The sequence below is a fragment of the Ascaphus truei genome, unplaced genomic scaffold, assembly GCF_040206685.1.
Source record: "Ascaphus truei isolate aAscTru1 unplaced genomic scaffold, aAscTru1.hap1 HAP1_SCAFFOLD_2791, whole genome shotgun sequence".
In the NCBI taxonomy this organism is placed as follows: domain Eukaryota; kingdom Metazoa; phylum Chordata; class Amphibia; order Anura; family Ascaphidae; genus Ascaphus; species Ascaphus truei.
In genome coordinates this window covers 1-7,407 of record NW_027455741.1, presented here as the reverse complement: position 1 = coordinate 7,407, position 7,407 = coordinate 1, and positions in this window count along the sequence as shown.

The following is a 7,407-nucleotide window of genomic DNA, read 5'->3' as shown; positions in this document are numbered from 1 at the left end:
TATATTCACATGCACGTTCTGACATGTAACATGTCTGTGTATATTCACATGCACGGTCTGACATGTAACATGTCTGTGTATATTCACATGCACGGTCTAACATGTAACATGTGTGTGTATATTCACATGCACGGTCTGACATGTAACATGTGTGTGTATATTCACATGCACGGTCTAACATGTAACATGTGTGTGTATATTCACATGCACGGTCTGACATGTAACATGTGTGTGTATATTCACATGCACGGTCTGACATGTAACGTGTGTGTATATTCACATGCACGGTCTGACATGTAACATGTGTGTGTATATTCACATGCACGGTCTGACATGTAACATATATGTAGAGAGACACAGGGACACGTGATTTATTTGACTAATTAAAGGCTATGGAGATCACGTGATGAAGGGGGCGCGCAATAGGCGGAGCCCGACCCCCTGTATCCATGACAACGCACACAGACACGTCCGCCATTTCATATCACGATCCTTGTCCAATGGGATGGCGTGTTAGGCTGAGTGGGCGGGGCTCGCGCTGCGTTCCGAGCCTCGCTCTGGCTCCTCCTGTAATGGCGGATAACAGCTGCGACTCACCTCAGGGACCGGAAAAGGAAAACACCTCATTTCCGCTTCCTGTTTCTCTCCCGCCTGCAGCCGTGTGATCCCCGAGTGATAAGAGACCGGAGCGGTGAGTGCGGCCGGGGGAGAGGGGAGAGAGTCGCGGGCGGGAGAGGGGAGAGAGTCGCGGGCGGGAGAGGGGAGAGAGTCGCGGGCGGGAGAGGGGAGAGAGTCGCGGGCGGGAGAGGGGAGAAAGTCGCGGGCGGGAGAGGGGAGAGAGTCGCGGGCGGGAGAGGGGAGAGAAGAGCGTCGCGGGGGAGGGGAGAGAAGAGAGTCGCGGGGGAGGAGGGAGGGGAGAGAAGAGCGTCGCGGGGGAGGAGGGAGGGGAGAGTCGCGGGGGAGGGGAGAGAAGAGTCGCGGGGGAGGAGGGAGGGGAGAGAAGAGAGTCGCGGGGGAGGGGAGAGAAGAGTCGCAGGGGGGGGAGGGGAGAGAAGAGAGTCGCGGGGGAGGGGAGAGAAGAGTCGCAGGGGGGGGAGGGGAGAAAAGAGAGTCGCGGGGAGGGGAGAAGAGAGTCGCGGGGAGGGGAGAAGAGTCACAGGGGGGAGGGGAGAAGAGAGTCACAGGGGGGAGGGGAGAAGAGAGTCGCGGGGGAGGGGAGAGAAGAGAGTCGCGGGGGGGGAGGGAGGGGAGAGAAGAGAGTCGCGGGGGGGGAGGGAGGGGAGAGAAGAGAGTCGCGGGGGGGGAGGGAGGGGAGAGAAGAGAGTCGGGGGGGGAGGGAGGGGAGAGAAGAGAGTCGCGGGGGAGGGAGGGGAGAGAAGAGAGTCGCGGGGGAGGAGGGAGGGGAGAGAAGAGAGTCGCGGGGGAGGAGGGAGGGGAGAGGAGAGAAGAGTCGCGGGGGAGGAGGGAGGGGAGAGGAGAGAAGAGTCGCGGGGGAGGAGGGAGAGGAGAGAAGAGTCGCGGGGGAGGAGGGAGGGGGAGAGAAGAGTCGCAGGGGAGAGGGGAGGGGAGAGAAGAGAGTCGCGGGGGAGGGGAGAGAAGAGTCGCGGGGGAGGGGAGAGAAGAGTCGCGGGGGAGGGGAGAGAAGAGTCGCGGGGGGGGAGGGAGGGGGAGAGAAGAGTCGCGGGGGAGGAGGGAGGGGGAGAGAAGAGTCGCAGGGGAGTGGGGAGGGGAGAGAAGAGTCGCGGGGGAGGGGAGAGAAGAGTCGCAGGGGGGGAGGGGAGAGAAGAGAGTCGCAGGGGGGGAGGGGAGAGAAGAGAGTCGCGGGGGAGGGGAGAGAAGAGTCGCGGGGGAGGGGAGAGAAGAGTCGCGGGGGAGGAGGGAGGGGGAGAGAAGAGTCGCAGGGGGGGAGGGGAGAGAAGAGAGTCGCGGGGGAGGGGAGAGAAGAGTCGCGGGGGAGGGGAGAGAAGAGTCGCGGGGGAGGGGAGAGAAGAGAGTTGCGGGGGAGGGGAGAGAAGAGAGTTGCGGGGAGGGGAGAGAAGAGAGTCGCAGGGGGGGAGGGGAGAGAAGAGTCGCGGGGGAGGGGAGAGAAGAGTCGCAGGGGGGGAGGGGAGAAAAGAGAGTCGCGGGGGAGGGGAGAGAAGAGTCGCGGGGGGGAGGGGAGAAAAGAGAGTCGCGGAGCGCAGGGGAGAAAAGAGAGTCGCGGGGGGGAGGGGAGAAAAGAGAGTCGCGGGGGGGAGGGGAGAAAAGAGAGTCGCGGGGGGGAGGGGAGAAAAGAGAGTCGCGGGGGGGAGGGGAGAAAAGAGAGTCGCGGGGAGGGGAGAAAAGAGTCGCAGGGGGGAGGGGAGAAAAGAGAGTCGCAGGGGGGGAGGGGAGAAAAGAGAGTCGCAGGGGGGAGGGGAGAAAAGAGAGTCGCGGGGGAGGGGAGAAGAGTCGCGGGGGAGGGGGAGAAGAGTCGCGGGGAGGGGGAGAAGAGAGTCGCGGGGGAGGGGAGAGAAGTGTCGCGGGGGAGGGGAGAGGTGTCGCGGGGGAGGGGAGAGAAGAGTCGTGGGGGAGGGGAGAGAAGAGAGTCGCGGGGGAGGGGAGAAGAGTCGCGGGGGAGGGGAGAAGAGTCGCGGGGGAGGGGGAGAAGAGTCGCGGGGAGGGGGAGAAGAGAGTCGCGGGGGAGGGGAGAGAAGTGTCGCGGGGGAGGGGAGAGAAGTGTCGCGGGGGAGGGGAGAGAAGAGTCGTGGGGGAGGGGAGAGAAGAGTCGCAGGGGGGGAGGGGAGAGCAGGGGGGAGGGGAGAAAAGAGAGTCGCGGGGAGGGGAGAGAAGAGTCGCGGGGAGGGGAGAGAAGAGTCGCGGGGGGGAGGGGAGAAAAGAGTCGCGGGGGAGGGGAGAGAAGAGTCGCAGGGGAGGGGGAGGGGAGAAAAGAGTCGCGGGGGAGGGGAGAAAAGAGAGTCGCGGGGGAGGGGAGAAAAGAGAGTCGCGGGGAGGGGAGAAAAGAGAGTCGCGGGGGAGGGGAGAAAAGAGAGTCGCGGGGGAGGGGAGAAGAGAGTCGCAGGGGAGGGGGGAGAAGAGAGTCGCAGGGGAGGGGGGAGAAGAGAGTCGCAGGGGAGGGGAGAGAAGAGTCGCAGGGGAGGGGGAGGGGAGAAAAGAGAGTCGCGGGGAGGGGAGAAAAGAGAGTCGCGGGGAGGGGAGAAAAGAGTCGCGGAGAGGGGAGAGGAGAGAAGAGAGTCGCAGGGGAGGGGGGAGAAGAGAGTCGCAGGGGAGGGGGGAGAAGAGAGTCGCGGGGGAGGGGAGAGGAGAGAAGAGAGTCGCAGGGGAGGGGGGAGAAGAGAGTCGCAGGGGAGGGGGAGGGGAGAAAAGAGTCGCGGAGAGGGGAGAAAAGAGTCGCGGGGAGGGGAGAAAAGAGTCGCGAAGGGGGGAGGGGAGAGAAGAGAGTCGCGGGGGAGAAGAGAGTCGCGGGGGAGGGGAGAGAAGAGAGTCGCGGGGGAGGGGAGAGAAGGGGGGAGGGGAGAGAAGGGGAGAGGGGAGGAAGTCAGGGGGAGGGGAGAGAATGGGGGAGGGGAGAGAAGAGTCGCAGGGGAGGGGAGAAGGGGGGAGGGGAGGGGAGAAGGGGGGAGGGGAGAAGGGGGAGGGGAGAGAAGAGTCGCAGGGGAGGGGAGAGAAGAGTCGCAGGGGAGGGGAGAGAAGAGTCGCAGGGGAGGGGGGAGGGGAGAGAAGAGTCGCAGGGGAGGGGGGAGGGGAGAGAAGAGAGTCGCGGGGGAGGGGAGAGAAGAGTCGCAGGGGAGGGGAGAGAAGGGGGAGGGGAGAGAAGAGTCGCAGGGGAGGGGGGAGGGGAGAGAAGAGTCGCAGGGGAGGGGGGAGGGGAGAGAAGGGGGAGGGGAGAGAAGAGTCGCAGGGGAGGGGGGAGGGGAGAGAAGGGGGAGGGGAGAGGGGAGAGAAGAGTCACAGGGGAGGGGGGAGGGGAGAAAAGAGAGAAGAGAGTCGCGGGGGAGGGGAGAAAAGAGTCGCGGGGAGGGGAGAAAAGAGTCGCGGGGAGGGGAGAGAAGGGGGAGGGGAGAGAAGAGAGTCGCGGGGGAGGGGAGAGAAGAGTCGCAGGGGAGGGGAGAGAAGGGGGGAGGGGAGAGAAGAGTCGCAGGGGAGGGGGGAGGGGTGAGAAGAGAGTCGCGGGGGAGGGGAGAGAAGAGAGTCGCGGGGGAGGGGAGAGAAGAGAGTCGCGGGGGAGAGAAGGGGAGGGGATTAAGGATTTGCATCAAGCTGTATAACATGACTGCAGGCCCACCTGGGTAGGGATGTGCCGTGCTGCTCCTCGGTGTGAGCATACCGGGCCCGGTGTGAGCAGGGTGTACCGGGCCCGGTGTTTGCAGGGTGTACCGGGCCCGGTGTGAGCAGGGTGTACCGGGCCCGGTGTGAGCAGGGTGTACCGGGCCCGGTGTGAGCAGGGTGTACCGGGCCCTGTGTGAGCAGGGTGTACCGGGCCCTGTGTGAGCAGGGTGTACCGGGCCCGGTGTGAGCAGGGTGTACCGGGCCCGGTGTGAGCAGGGTGTACCGGGCCCGGTGTGAGCAGGGTGTACCGGGCCCGGTGTGAGCAGGGTGTACCGGGCCCGGTGTGAGCAGGGTGTACCGGGCCCGGTGTGAGCAGGGTGTACCGGATACATGGAGCTATTTTATTTGCTAATGATAAAAGCAGGTACGGTCCCGTGACAGCTGGGTAATCCCCTGCCCTTATTACGGGTGTAATGGTCGGCGCAGTGTCTGCGAGGGATAGTGGAGTAATCTGCACTGTTCCCACCAGGTTTGTCACGTTGGTTCTGGATATGTTGAAGGGAACTTGTATGTTCTACAGATATATATATTCTCACATTATTATTCATGTCTTTATATGGTTCAGGATCCCATGGGGAAGTGGTGCATAGTTGGTTGTGTATCGCTGAATGTGGACATCTCATTCATCGCTCTGTTAATCTGAAGCAGATGCCATTTCTTTTCCCGCAGTCAGGTCAGAGCTGTGTCACCACCATTACGTGTGTGTGTGTGTGTGTGTGTGTGTGTGTGTGTGTGTGTGTGTGCGCGCGCGCGCGGGCAGGGTGTTTGGCTTCTGCTGCGTCACTGGCCCAGGCTTCTTACCCTCAAATCGTATGCAGAGAAGAGGAATTGTGGAGATTTTCATTGTAGTGTAAAACTAGCAATGTCAATTGTGGGCGCTGAGTTCAGATTCCGATGAGCCAGGAGAAGCTTGATCATTTCCATCTGTCACCCTCAGGAGCCATCATTGGACTCTACAGCTGGTGGCTGTGGTCCATCTTCTGCTTTCTCATGTCACTTCCTTTCTCATTTCCCATCTGTCTTCAGACAGAAGATGTGAATCTGCTGCAAGATAATGACCCACCCAGTGTGGATGCAGGAGAGGAGTCTATAGAGAGAGAGAGAGAGAGGAGTCTATAGAGAGAGAGAGAGAGGAGTCTATAGAGAGAGAGAGAGAGAGGAGTCTATAGAGAGAGAGAGAGAGAGGAGTCTATAGAAAGAGAGAGAGAGGAGTCTATAGAGAGAGAGAGAGAGGAGTCTATAGAGAGAGAGAGAGAGAGAGGAGTCTATAGAAAGAGAGAGAGAGGAGTCTATAGAGAGAGGAGTCTATAGCGAGAGAGAGCGAGAGAGAGCGAGAGAGAGGAGTCTCTGAGCTGGCAGCGTTACTGTCAGAAATGCAATGCATTTATTTCATATCTGACATCCTAAACCCTCTGGTAAGGAAAGTCCTGATTTTCCTGGGTGTGTGAAGTCACAAAAGAGTCATAATTTGGGATTGCAGTTACCCAGCAGAACACAGAAGTTAATCAAGTTTTAGTTTATTAGTTTAAGTTTAAAGCAACAATAGCCTGGCACAAACGGGGACTTACAGTGGACCCCTAGCTCCCTCGGTGCAGGTCGCTGCTGAAGCTAGTTTACCCCGAATGATGCCTTGGTAGTCCGTTTCGGTTCCCGGGTGCGAGGGAAGACCTGTAGAAAAGATGGCAAGCGCATATGGTAAGTATATATGAGATAATATATTAGAACACACCAGGTGAGGAAAGAATAATACGGTGTGCCACCTCTAGAAGACATACCTTATGCACTAAAGAAACCCTTGGTGGGAAGGGCTTGCACATGGCCGTGTGAGTATAGCTATATTCATTTCAATCCCTCTTTGAGACGATTGCCCCTGTACTATCTATATATTTTATTATTCTTTCCTCACCTTTATTGTGTGTTCTAATATATTTTCTCATACTGTATATATTTACCATATGTGCTCACCATCTTTTCTACTTCAATAACTCATGAGGATCAAGGGATGACCCTCTCCAGGCTGAGCTGCAGACCACACTAAGGGCCAGTATAATTGACATTATCATTTGTTTTTTTACTGTATTGAACATATATTTTATTCATGAGGTTGTAGTTCCGATCTCCTAGATAGATCAAAGCTATTGTATTACCATATGCAATACTGATAGGGAGCGCCACTGTTATCTTTTCACGAGGGAAGACCGCCTCAGGTCCACACAGTTCACGATACAGTTGGTCTCTACACTGAGACCAACCAAGAACTGTGGAGCCTTGATCGGCGTCGGATCTATAGTTTCCTGGACTCCATTTGGCGACGTGGAGAACCGGATGCTAACCAATCCGCAGGGTGCCCGGAACGGACCAATCCATAGAGGAGGTGGAGCAAGTACTCTATCATAGCCCTGAGGGGCGGGGCATGGGAATTGGGAACTGACCATTGGAAAACGAGACTTGGACCTTAATGCCCGTCCCTGAGATTAGCTCCTGGCCTACCGCTGCCTGGGAGAGAACAGTGCCCCGGCCTGGGAGTGTATACTCTCCCAGCAGGTAGGTGCTCTCCGGCCTTGGAGTGTATACTCTCCCAGCAGGTAGGTGCCCCGGCCTGGGAGTGTATACTCTCCCAGCAGGTAGGTGCCCCGGCCTGGGAGTGTATACTCTCCCAGCAGGTAGGTGCTCCGGCCTTGGAGTGTATACTCTCCCAGCAGGTAGGTGCCCCGGCCTTGGAGTGTATACTCTCCCAGCAGGTAGGTGCCCCGGCCTTGGAGTGTATACTCTCCCAGCAGGTAGGTGCTCTCCGGCCTTGGAGTGTATACTCTCCCAGCAGGTAGGTGCTCCGGCCTTGGAGTGTATACTCTCCCAGCAGGTAGGTGCCCCGGCCTTGGAGTGTACACTCTCCCAGCAGGTAGGTGCCCAGGCCTTGGAGTGTATACTCTCCCAGCAGGTAGGTGCCCCGGCCTTGGAGTGTATACTCTCCCAGCAGGTAGGTGCTCTCCGGCCTTGGAGTGTATACTCTCCCAGCAGGTAGGTGCGTCCTTCCCTAGCTCACACAAAGGCTTGCCCCCTGACTCACGGTATGCCTGGTACTCTGCCATTGTTACCGGC